Genomic DNA, 12,320 nt, shown 5'->3' with positions numbered 1-12,320 from the left:
GATTTGCCCTGAATCTGGAGGTGAAAATAAACTTTCAAAATAAAAGCCTGCCGGATTGTTCCCTACTCTGCATCTGAGTCCCATTTTTGACCAAGCCTGACATTTTTAGCTTGATTATAAGGAGAATGAGCTACAAGTTTTAGAAGCTGAGTGATAAGTAGATCCAGCAAATAGTGCTATTTTTAAGTGCTAAACACGAAATACTAACAAACATCACAAAAAAATTACTTACTGTACAAAGTCTGCTCTCAGTCGGACTCCAACTTATGAGATGTTTATATATTCCCATTTAGATGAGTAATGAATCATAATCATCACGTCAAAAGGTAGGCGCAAATCTCTGGGTCTAAATTGAATGTCAAAGTTGACCAACTTATGGCAACGACCTTCTAAGTGATAGCATCCTTCCCTCTCCCTTATATCCCCTCCTTTAGTCTTTTCTTGTCCTAACTTTGATGGTGCTTTTTTTTTTTGCACTGCTCTCCAAAATCTAAACAATGGAATTGATCAACTTGCCTCTCAACAAAATTGACATGATCTTCTCGACGAGAAGCTCGGATTGGTGGAAACCTGCCTGTTCTGACGGAACGTCTGTTGCTGGACATGCGGTGGACTCTTGGGAGGAGCTGCGTGCCTGGCGATTCTTTCAGTCGAGAACTTTAAAGACATCTACCTACTCGGTATCATGATAACAGGGCCCTGGTGTATCGACAAGTGATGTCTCGATACCAATGTATTTCGATACTTTTCGGTTCTTTTCTCAGTTAAGGGGACCCCAAAAAAATTGCATTATTGGCTTTATTTTAACAAAAAATTTTACGGTACATTAAGCATATGTTTCTTATTGAAAGTTTGTCCTTAAATAAAATAGTGAACATACTAGACAACTTGTCTTTTAGTATAGTAAGTGAGCAAACAAAGGCTCCTAATTAGTCTGCTGCCATAAGCAGTAACATTATGTGTCATTTTTCATTCTATTATTTTGTCAACATTATTAAGGACAAGGGGTAGAAAATGAATTATTAATCTACTTGTTCGTTTACTGTTAATGTCTGCTTACTTTCTCTTTTAACATGTTCTATCCACACTTCTGTTCAAATGTAATAATCACTTATTCTTCTGTTTGGATGCTTTACATTAGTTTTGGATGATACCACAAATTTGGGTATCGATCCGATATCAAGTCATTACAGGATCATACATTGGTCATATATGTGTCCAGGGACATATTTTCCGAGTTTATAAACATTATATAAATGTTAAAAAAATGAAAGACGATTTTGTGATACTAAAAATTATCAATGTAATCATAGTACTATTGACTAGATCAGGGGTCGGCAACCCGCGGCTCCGGAGCCGCATGCGGCTCCTTGACCACTCTGATGCGGCTCAGCTACATGCATGCCGACCCCCTCGATTTTCCCAGGAGACTTATGGATGTCAGTGTCTCTCATAGACTACTCCCAGGGAAAAGTAATCCTATTAACACTCTAATTACTAAATTAAAGGCGTGCCCTAATTGCACTGCAGTAATTGTCCTCTATAGCATTTACTTACAGTATGCCAGGCCAGCCACATGTTGTATGTTGTTATTACTTGCTCACACAGGAGACAGCAAAGCATAGTTACTCATCAGCCACACAGCTTACACTGACGGTAGCCGTATCAAACAACTTCAACATTGTTACGTTACAAATATGCGCCACACTGTGAACCCACACCAAAAAAGAATGAAAAACACATTTCTGGAGAACATCCCACTGTAACACAACATAAACACAACACAACCATTACCCAGAATCCCATGCAGTCCTAACTCTTCCGGTCTACATTATACACCCCGCTACCACCAAATCCCCCCACACATCAACCCCCCCCTCTTCGTGGTTGGTTGAGCGGAAGAGTTAGGGCTGCATGGGATTCTGGGTATTGGTACCGTCAGTGTAAGATGTGTGGCTGCTGAGTTAGTAGCCTTGCTGTCTCTTACGTGAGCAAGCTAAAGCTGCATTCCACTTGTGGCCGAGCAGGTACACTGATTGGGCAGACTGTAGAGGGCGCCAAATGCAGTGTCATCACGCTCTGATATTCGGGAGTCTCCCGGGAAAAATGAGAGGGTTGGCAAGTGTGACGCAAGCGACATTCATCCAAAACTCGCGGGCTGCACTAACATCCAATTCCCACATTAAAGTGCGTGCCGGTGCGTGTGTCTGAGACCCCTGGTTAACATAGCACAAAGCATGTAAGCTTTGTATGCGGTGTTTTTCATTTTAAATTTTAAAAACATTTTTGTGGCTCCCATTACTTTCTTTAATGTGTGAAACTTGCCAAAATGGCTCTTTGAGTGGTAAAGGTTGCCGACCCCTGGACTAGATATACTCCTGTACTTGATATCATTACAGTGGATCTTAGGTGTAGATCCACCAATGGTGTTTGTTTACATTGTGACACCGGTGAGCTACGGTGTGTAATGAAGAATTTTTAGCTATTCCTCGTCCTGCAGGGATGACAATTGTAAGAAACTTGCTTTATTTGTCGCCATGGAGGCGAGGATTAGTGATTTAGAAGTAGCTAAAACACTGCCGACTGCGGATGGATGTTAGCCGCTAGCTAGCTAGCCATGTCTTAAAGCACCTCTTCCTGAAGGGCGTTTCTGTCACGAGTTGTTGGTGACAAACCCCAAGATGCAGAGAAGGCAGGCTTTGTGCGGGAAAACATGATTTAATGTCGAAAACAAATGTAAAACACAAACCAGGAACGGACAAACTGGAAACAGGGAACAGGAACGAGCAAACAGGAACTAGGAACAAAAAGACAGAAAGCTGCAAACAGCTACAGAATACACCTTACCGTTACAAGTAGTAGCTCGACAGGTAGTAGCAACATCGACAATCACATCGACAATACTCCAGCATAGACTGGATGGCAAGGCAGGTTTAAATAGCAGTTGGCTGATTGACACCAGGTGTGGCCAGGTGCCGATCAGCCACAGCTGAGAAAAGCAGGAAACAACCAAAATAAGAGCGCTGACAGGAAACAAAGACAAACACAGAGGAAAAACTGTCAGGGACAAGCCTGACAGTTTCAGTGTTATAACTTCACCTTTATCGTCAGTTTTTAAGCCAAAATGCGTCCGTTCTCCATTTTCTGTCTACACACTGTGTCTGCTTGTAAGTACTCCGTGATTGTGCGCTGCCGAACATGCTCGTCTACTCGTAAAACCAGCAATGACACGATGTGACGACGACGGGGCGTCTGGGGGATGGGGGACCGGTACTTTTTAGAAGCGGTATAGTACCGAATATGATTCATTAGTATCGCGGTACTATACTAATACCGGTATACCGTACAACCCTAGTATCGACAAATTGGAAGATGATGGCAGCTGTTCATGGTACCCTAAAGCTGCCAAAAATAATGGATAGTCAGGGCAGAGCTCTGGTCACTCAGACCTTTTGTGATTTCTGAACTCAATCGCAAACTGCATGAACGCTTGAAGAAGCTATCTGCTCTGCTTTGTAAGGCAAAGTATGAATGAAGTATATGCCATGACCTTGCAGGCCAAAGAAAATCAACACTGACAATAGCGTCAAGATGTTCAGTTACATCCATGTTAGGGATTGTAATGATTATCGGTCGGGATGTCCGATTATGGCTTTTTTGCCGATATCCGATATTCTGATATTGTCCAACTCTTTATTACCGATACCGATATCAACCGATACCGATATATAGAGTCGTAGAAGTAACACATTATTATGCCTAATTTTGTTGTGATGCCCTGCTGGATGCATTAAACAATGTAACAAGGTTTTCCAAAATAAATCAACTCAAGTTATGGAAAAAAAATTATTATTGAAGTCACAAAGTGCATTATTTTTTTTAACATGCCTCAAAACAGCAGCTTGGAATTTGAGACATGTTCTCCCTGAGACAGTATGAGGAGGTTGAGGTGGAGGGGGGGGGGGGGGGTTAGAGGGTAGCGGGGAGTGTATATTGAAGCGTCCCGGAAGAGTTAGTGCTGCAAGGGGTTCTGGGTATTTGTTCTGTTGTGTTTATGTTGTGTTACGGTGCGGATGTTCTCCCGAAATGTGTTTGTCATTCTTGTTTGGTGTGGGTTCACAGTGTGGCGCATATTTCTAACAGTGTTTAAGTTGTTTATACGGACACCCTATGGCTGTTGACCAAGTATGCCTTGCATTCACTTGTGTGTGTGAAAAGCTGTAGATATTATGTGATTGGGCCGGCACGCAAAGGCAGTGTCTTTAAGTTTTATTGGCATTCTGTACTTCTCCCTACTTCCGTGTACACAGCGGCGTTTAGAAAGTCATAAATTTTACTTTTTGAAACCGATACCGATCATTTTGAAACCGATACCGATCATTTCCGATATTACATTTTAAAGCATTTACTCGATATTATCGGACATCTCTAAATATAAGCATTGTCTTTCATTACTGCATGGATGTGTAGCCTATATCCAACCACATTCAAACAATCTAAAACAAATAAAACATCTGTAAAATATTTTTTTTACCATCCATCCATCCATTTTTTTACCGCTTGTCTTTACATGTTTTGCTAAAATAATGTGCTTGTTGGGGGTATGGTTACAAGGAACACCTAAAACAGGGGTCGGCAACCCAAAACCAAAAATTACAAAAAGCAAATATGTCTGCAGCCGCAAAAAATTAAAAGCCGTATATAAATCTTATAACGAAGGCAACACATGATGTAAGTGTCTATATTAGCTATATTAGCCTACTATCAAAATGACTATGTGTTGCGGGCTGACGCAAATCTTCGTTGACAGAAATGTTGAAATGTAATATTTATTCTACACATTTTTACAACATTAGAAACCATTAGTAAATTAGAGGCTACTCAGAGGGTGAGGTAACTCCTGGAAATTACTGGCTTTTAATGGCCAAAGGTATACATGTGTGTGTCCAAGTTAAAGGAAACGGCAGGCAGTCTTCTTTTAATAGATTTATTATAATCTTTACAAGCTGGGTATCGTTTGCTGTGGTCCGGAACAACATGGCGCACAAACAACTATCTGAAACGCAGCCAATATTACATACAGATTATGTGTCATGAGACATGCACAACTAAATTATATACAAAGCGGATCAAAGTAAATGATATTAAATGAGATAAAATATACCCAAAAACAAGGCATAATGATGCAATATGTACATAGAGCTAGCCTAAATAGCATGTTAGCATGGATTAGCACTGACCAAATATGTCTGATTAGCACTCCAACGAGTGGATAACATCAACAAAGTGCACCTTTGTGCATTCACGCACAGCACAAAACTTTTGGTGGACAAAATGAGACAAAGAAGGAGTGGAAGATTTTACATGTAAACAAACTGTTGCGTTTGTTTGTATTTTTCCCTCCCGTCTTTTTCCATTTTCAATCCTTTTTTAAAAAAATGCTCCAGGGAGCCACTAGGGCGGCACTAAAGGCCACGGGTTGCTGACCCCCGACCTAAAACATTGATAACAAACTCATAAAGTCACAAGTTGATTTAATGTAATTAAAATAAAACGCCTCAAAACACTACAACTTTTGCCGCAACTTTTTAAAAAAGCTGCCACGAATTCAGGCATTTTGGTATGTGACAATTACAAAAAAAAAAGCCCACGAGATCCTGGAGGGACTGGACAGCCTCAGCGTATCAATCATGTTTTAGTAGACAGGTTTTTGGAGCACTCAGTTTCTTCTTATTAAGAATGCCTATATGTAATGTATAAGTGGACATATACTGTCCTCCATATTTGAGCTTCTGAAGAACCACAGAGCAAGTCATACCCAACAGTGTCGACACATGTCAACCACAATGATGACCACAACAAGCAATCCACACCACAAGTGTCAAACTCAAGGCCCGGGGGCCAAATCTGGCCCGCCACATTATTTTATGTGGCCCGAGAAAGCCTGGAAATAATATGCGTTAATAAAATGCTTAATCATTTCTTACTAAATATATTTGTTCTTTCCCTTTTGACATTAAACATCATGTACTGCATGCAATTGTGTATCTTTTAAAATTAAATATCAAAATCAAAATATTATATTATCACGTAGTCCAAAAAATGTTTTTGTTAAAATAAAGATAAATACTGTACTTAAATATCTGCTTGACTTATGATTTCAAAACAAATTATCAATCAAATTGTAGACTGTAAAATTGACAAAAGATTTTACAAGTTTTTTACCGTAAAATCATCTTTGGTACTGTTTTTTTCTATATACAGTAAGACACTAAAACATTAAAAAACTAACAAAAAACATTAAAACAATGTCATTTTACGGTAAAAAAAACAAACAAAACAAAACTGGCAGCTATGTTGCTTGAATGTTACCGCTAAAAACAGTGGTATTGTTTTTCCATTTATTCAATTTCTTTATATGCTGTTAAAAAAAAACCCACTGCTTTTACTGCAAAATTCTGGTGATTGAGTTGCCAGTTTTTTAAGTAAAATAAAAAAAACAATTTTGCAGCTCATGTAAAAAAATATATTGTTAATGTATTATATACATACATATATATATACATATATTACTCATTGTTAAAAGCGGCCCTCTGAGGGCAACCATTACTGGGATGTGGCCCTCAATGAATGAGTTCGACACCCCTGATCTACACTCACACACACTCCTGCATATAAAAATATCAACATAATTCATATTTATTTATTCAGCTTTGGTACCGTTTAAAACTAAGTTTAAGGCTGTTGCATGCAGTTATTTTCATAAAGGGCTGGTCAAAGCATATTCCTAAAATAATTTTAAAATTTTTTGAAAAAACAGATGGGTCTGTTAGTGGTATGTTGTATTTTGTTTTCTGACTGTATTTTAATGGGGGCATATTTAGCCCTATAGTACATCCGATTTACCGTTTCAAATTAGGGGTTTGAGTAAATAAAAAAAGAGAAATTTAACATTTTTCTATAACAAACTAATAAACATTTATTTTTATTTATTTTTATTTTTTTTTACTTTTGAGCAATAACAAAGCAGAAGATGTTAATCAGTTAATCTTGACAATGCACAACACTCAAAATATAAATTGTATTATTCTTTTTGAGCCATGTAAAATATACTGGTACTCTTGTAACAAAACTATTAAGGAATTCTATTTTAAAGGAAGACCTAAGACACATTGTACACATTCCAATAAAAAACGTATATATAAATCATTAACCAACAAATTAAGTCCAATCTTTCATCCTTAGAAGATAGAAGAAGTTTTACCTTAACTATGAGAGAACAGCAGTCTTGTCCTGATCATGAGTCCGTCTTCTACGCTGATGTGACCGTGACTAACAATAACAATAATAATAATAACAATGACTTCCACTGAGAGAACGCAAACGGGAAGATGAACAAATAAAACGCGTCTAGTTAATTTGCCCTCTTAGAAGCTTCAAGTCAGCATCTCAAGAGCACAAGAACAAACTTTGCTTGTCCTCAAAACACTTGCGTGACAGCAGTCGTGACGTCATCGGGCTCTCACCCAATGAAGGACTTTCTCCTTCTTTGAGATAACTGGGATCCTTAATGCCCCGAATTACTCAAGATATATATTAATTAACGTGGTATACACATTTTAAACGTATTCAAGCAAATGTTATCTAATTATCCCTATTAGGTATTTATGCACTTTATACAATCACAATCAGGAAATAAAAAAGAAATAAAGACAATGGACATTCTCAATGAACAACATGAACATGTTTATTTAACCACTATGTCTTATGTTAATGTGTGCTGTCTTCTCTTATATATATATATATATATATATATATATATATATATATATATATATATATATATATATATATATATATATATATATATATATATATATATATATATATATATATATATATATATATATATATATATGTATGTATATATATATATATATATATATATATATATATATATATATATATATATATATATATATATATATATATATATATATATATATATATATATATACATACTTTGCATGCATACATATATATATATATATAAATTGCATGCATACATATATACATACATATATATACATTGCATGCCTACATATATATATATATATATATATACATACATATATATACATATATATGCATACATACATATATACATACATACATATACATATATATATATATATATATATATATATATATATATATATATATATATATATATATATATATATATATATATATATATATATATATATATAGGCATACATACATATATATGCATACATACATATATATGTACATATATTTATATTAGGGCTGCAACAAGTAATCTAATAAATCGATTAAAATCGATGATTAAAATAGTTGCCGATTAATTTAGTCATCGATTCGTTGGATCTATGCTATGCGCATGCGCAGAGTTTTTTTTTTTCTTCTTTAATTAATTTTTTTTAATTTTTTTTAATAAACCTTTATTTATAAACTGCAACATTTACAGACAGCTGAGAAACAATAATCAAAATAAGTATGGTGCCAGTATGCTGTTTTTTTTCCAATAAAATACTGGATAGGATAGAAATGTAGTTTGTCTCTTTTGTCCGATTATTAATCGATTAATCGAAGTAATAATCGACAGATTAATCGATTATCAAATTAATCGTTAGTTGTAGCCCTAATATATACGTATATATGTACAAACCCCGTTTCCATATGAGTTGGGAAATTGTGTTAGATGTAAATATAAACGGAATACAATGATTTGCAAATCCTTTTCAACCCATATTCAGTTGAATATGCTGCAAAGACAACATATTTGATGTTCAAACTGATAAACAATTTTTTTGGTGCAAATAATCATTAACTTTAGAATTTGATGCCAGCAACACATGACAAAGAAGTTGGGAAAGGTGGCAATAAATACTGATAAAGTTGAGGAATGCTCATCAAACACTTATTTGGAACGTCCCACAGGTGTGCAGGCTAATTAGGAACAGGTGTGTGCCGTGATTTGGTATAAAAACAGCTTCCCAAAAAATGCTCAGTCTTTCACAAGAAAGGATGGGGCGAGGTACACCCCTTTGTCCACAACTGCGTGAGCAAATAGTCAAACAGTTTAAGAACAATGTTTCTCAAAGTGCAATTGCAAGAAATTTAGGGATTTCAACATCTACGGTCCATAATATCATCAAAAGGTTCGCTCCCTGTATGATCAGTGCCAGAGTTTGGTCCGCATCGCCGGCAGTAAGTCGGACACGTTTCCAGTGAGGGTTGGACTCCGCCAAGGCTGCCCTTTGTCACCGATTCTGTTCATAACTTTTATGGACAGAATTTCTAGGCGCAGTCAAGGCGTTGAGGGGATCTGGTTTGGTGGCTGCAGGATTAGGTCTCTGCTTTTTGCAGATGATGTGGTCCTGATGGCTTCATCTGGCCAGGATCTTCAGCTCTCGCTGGATCGGTTCGCAGCTGAGTGTGAAGCGACTGGGATGAGAATCAGCACCTCCAAGTCCGAATCCATGGTTCTCGCCCGGAAAAGGGTGGAGTGCCATCTCCGGGTTGCGGAGGAGACCCTGCCCCAAGTGGAGGAGTTCAAGTACCTCGGAGTCTTGTTCACGAGTGAGGGAAGAGTGGATCGTGAGATCGACAGGCGGATCGGTGCGGCGTCTTCAGTAATGCGGACGCTGTATCGATCCATTGTGGTGAAGAAGGAGCTGAGCCGGAAGGCAAGGCTCTCAATTTACCGGTCGATCTACGTTCCCATCCTCACCTATGGTCATGAGCTTTGGGTTATGACCGAAAGGACAAGATCACGGGTACAAGCGGCCGAAATGAGTTTCCTCCGCCAGGTGGCGGGGCTCTCCCTTAGAGATAGGGTGAGAAGCTCTGCCATCCGGGGGGAGCTCAAAGTAAAGCCGCTACTCCTCCACATCGAGAGGAGCCAGATGAGGTGGTTCGGGCATCTGGTCAGGATGCCACCCGAACGCCTCCCTAGGGAGGTGTTTAGGGCACGTCCGACCGGTAGGAGGCCACGGGGAAGACCCAGGACACGTTGGGAAGACTATGTCTCCCGGCTGGCCTGGGAACGCCTCGGGATCCCCCGGGAGGAGCTGGACGAAGTGGCTGGGGAGAGGGAAGTCTGGGCTTCCCTGCTTAAGCTGCTGCCCCCGCGACCCGACCTCGGATAAGCGGAAGAAGATGGATGGATGGATGGGTTCAGAGAATCTGGAGAAATCACTCCACGTAAGCGGCATGGCCGGAAACCAACACTGAATGACCGTGACCTTCGATCACTCAGACGACACTGTATGAAACACCGACATCAATCTCTAAAGGATATCACCACATGGGCTCAGGAACACTTCAGAAAACCACTGTCACTAAATACAGTTGGTCGCTACATCTGTAAGTGCAAGTTAAAGCTCTACTATGCAAAGCGAAAGCCATTTATCAACAACATCCAGAAACGCCGCCGTTTTCTCTGGGCCCAAGATCATCTAAGATGGACTCATGCAAAGTGGAAAAGTGTTCTGTGGTCTGACGAGTCCACATTTCAAATTGTTTTTGGAAATATTTGACATTGTGTCATCCGGACCAAAGGGGAAACGAACCATCCAGACTGTTATCGACGCAAAGTTCAAAAGCCAGCATCTGTGATGGTATCGGGGTGCATTAGTGCCCAAGGCATGGGTAACTTATACATCTGTGAAGGCACCATTAATGCTGAAAGGTACATACAGGTTTTGGAACAACATATGCTGCCATCTAAGCGCCGTCTTTTTCATGGACGCCCGTGCTTATTTCAGCAAGACAATGCCAAGCCACATTCAGCACGTGTTACAACAGCGTGGCTTCGTAAAAAAAGAGTGCGGGTACTTCCCTGGCCTGCCTGCAGTCCAGACCTGTCTCCCATCGAAAATGTGTGGTGCATTATGAAGCGTAAAATATCACAACGGAGACCCCCGGACAGTTGAACGACTGAAGCTCTACATAAAACAAGAATGGGAAAGAATTCCACTTTCAAAGCTTTAACAATTAGTTTCTTCAGTTCCCAATCGTTTATTGAGTGTTGTTAAAAGAAAAGTTGATGTAACACAGTGGTGAACATGCCCTTTCCCAACTACTTTGGCACGTGTTGCAGCCATGAAATTCTAAGTTAATTATTATTTGCAAAAAAAAAAAAAAGTTTATGAGTTTGAACATCAAATATCTTGTCTTTGTAGTGCATTCCATTGAATCATTGTATTCCGTTTATATTTACATCTAACACAATTTCCCAACTCATATTGAAACGGGGTTTGTACATACATACATACATACATACATACATACAGTATATATGTCCATACATACATATACATACATACATACATACATATATATATATAGTACAGGCCAAAAGTTTGGACACACCTTCTCATTTCAATGTGTTTCTTTATTTTCAAGGCTATTTGAAAATAAATGTAGATTGTCACTGAAGGCATCAAAACTATGACACCTGTGAAGTGCAATCCATTTCAGGTGACTACCTGTTGAGAGAATGCCAACAGTGTGCAAAAAAGTAATCAGAGCAAAGGGTGGCTATTTTGAAGAAACTAAAATACAAAACAACTTTTGGCCTGTACTGTATGTGTATATATATATATATATATATATATATATATATATATATATATATATATATATATATATATATATATATATATATATATATATATATATATATATATATATATATATATATATATATATATATATATATATATATATATATCCATCCACGTTCTACTGCTTGTTCTTTTCTGGGTCACGGAGTGCCGGAGCCTATCCATATATACTGTATATATATATATATATATATATATATATATATATATATATATATATATATATATATATATATATATATATATATATATATATATATATATATATATATATATATATATATATATATATATATATTCAATATATCAATATATATATATATATATATATATTTATATATATATATATATATATATATATATATATATATATATATATATATATATATATATATATATATATATATATATATATATATATATATATATATATATATATATATATATTGATATATATATATGTATATATATATATATATATATATATATATATATATATATATATTGATATATATCCATATATCTCAATCATCAGGAGATAATCTCCTGATGATTGAGGGAACCCCTCATGAAACAGGCCTGTAGAGATGAAGTAGTCTTGTGATTTTTTTCCACACATACATATATTGCGCTCTACCATGGTATCGA

General features: G+C 37.1%; 1 protein-coding gene across 1 annotated transcript in view; it reads right to left on the bottom strand.

Moving 5' to 3' along the window:
• megf10 (multiple EGF-like-domains 10) overlaps positions 1-7,438 on the bottom strand; it is a 134,247-nt gene extending 126,809 nt beyond the window's left edge. The window contains exon 1 of the mRNA XM_062031517.1: positions 7,265-7,438. The gene's annotated coding sequence lies outside the window, so the exon portion shown is untranslated. The remainder of the gene's footprint in view (positions 1-7,264) is intronic.
• Between the last annotated feature and the right edge of the window lie 4,882 nt (positions 7,439-12,320).

Source organism: Entelurus aequoreus, linkage group LG21 (assembly GCF_033978785.1).
Source record: "Entelurus aequoreus isolate RoL-2023_Sb linkage group LG21, RoL_Eaeq_v1.1, whole genome shotgun sequence".
In the NCBI taxonomy this organism is placed as follows: domain Eukaryota; kingdom Metazoa; phylum Chordata; class Actinopteri; order Syngnathiformes; family Syngnathidae; genus Entelurus; species Entelurus aequoreus.
Note: the sequence above shows the minus strand (reverse complement) of the source record. Positions and strands in the feature narration are given on the sequence as shown.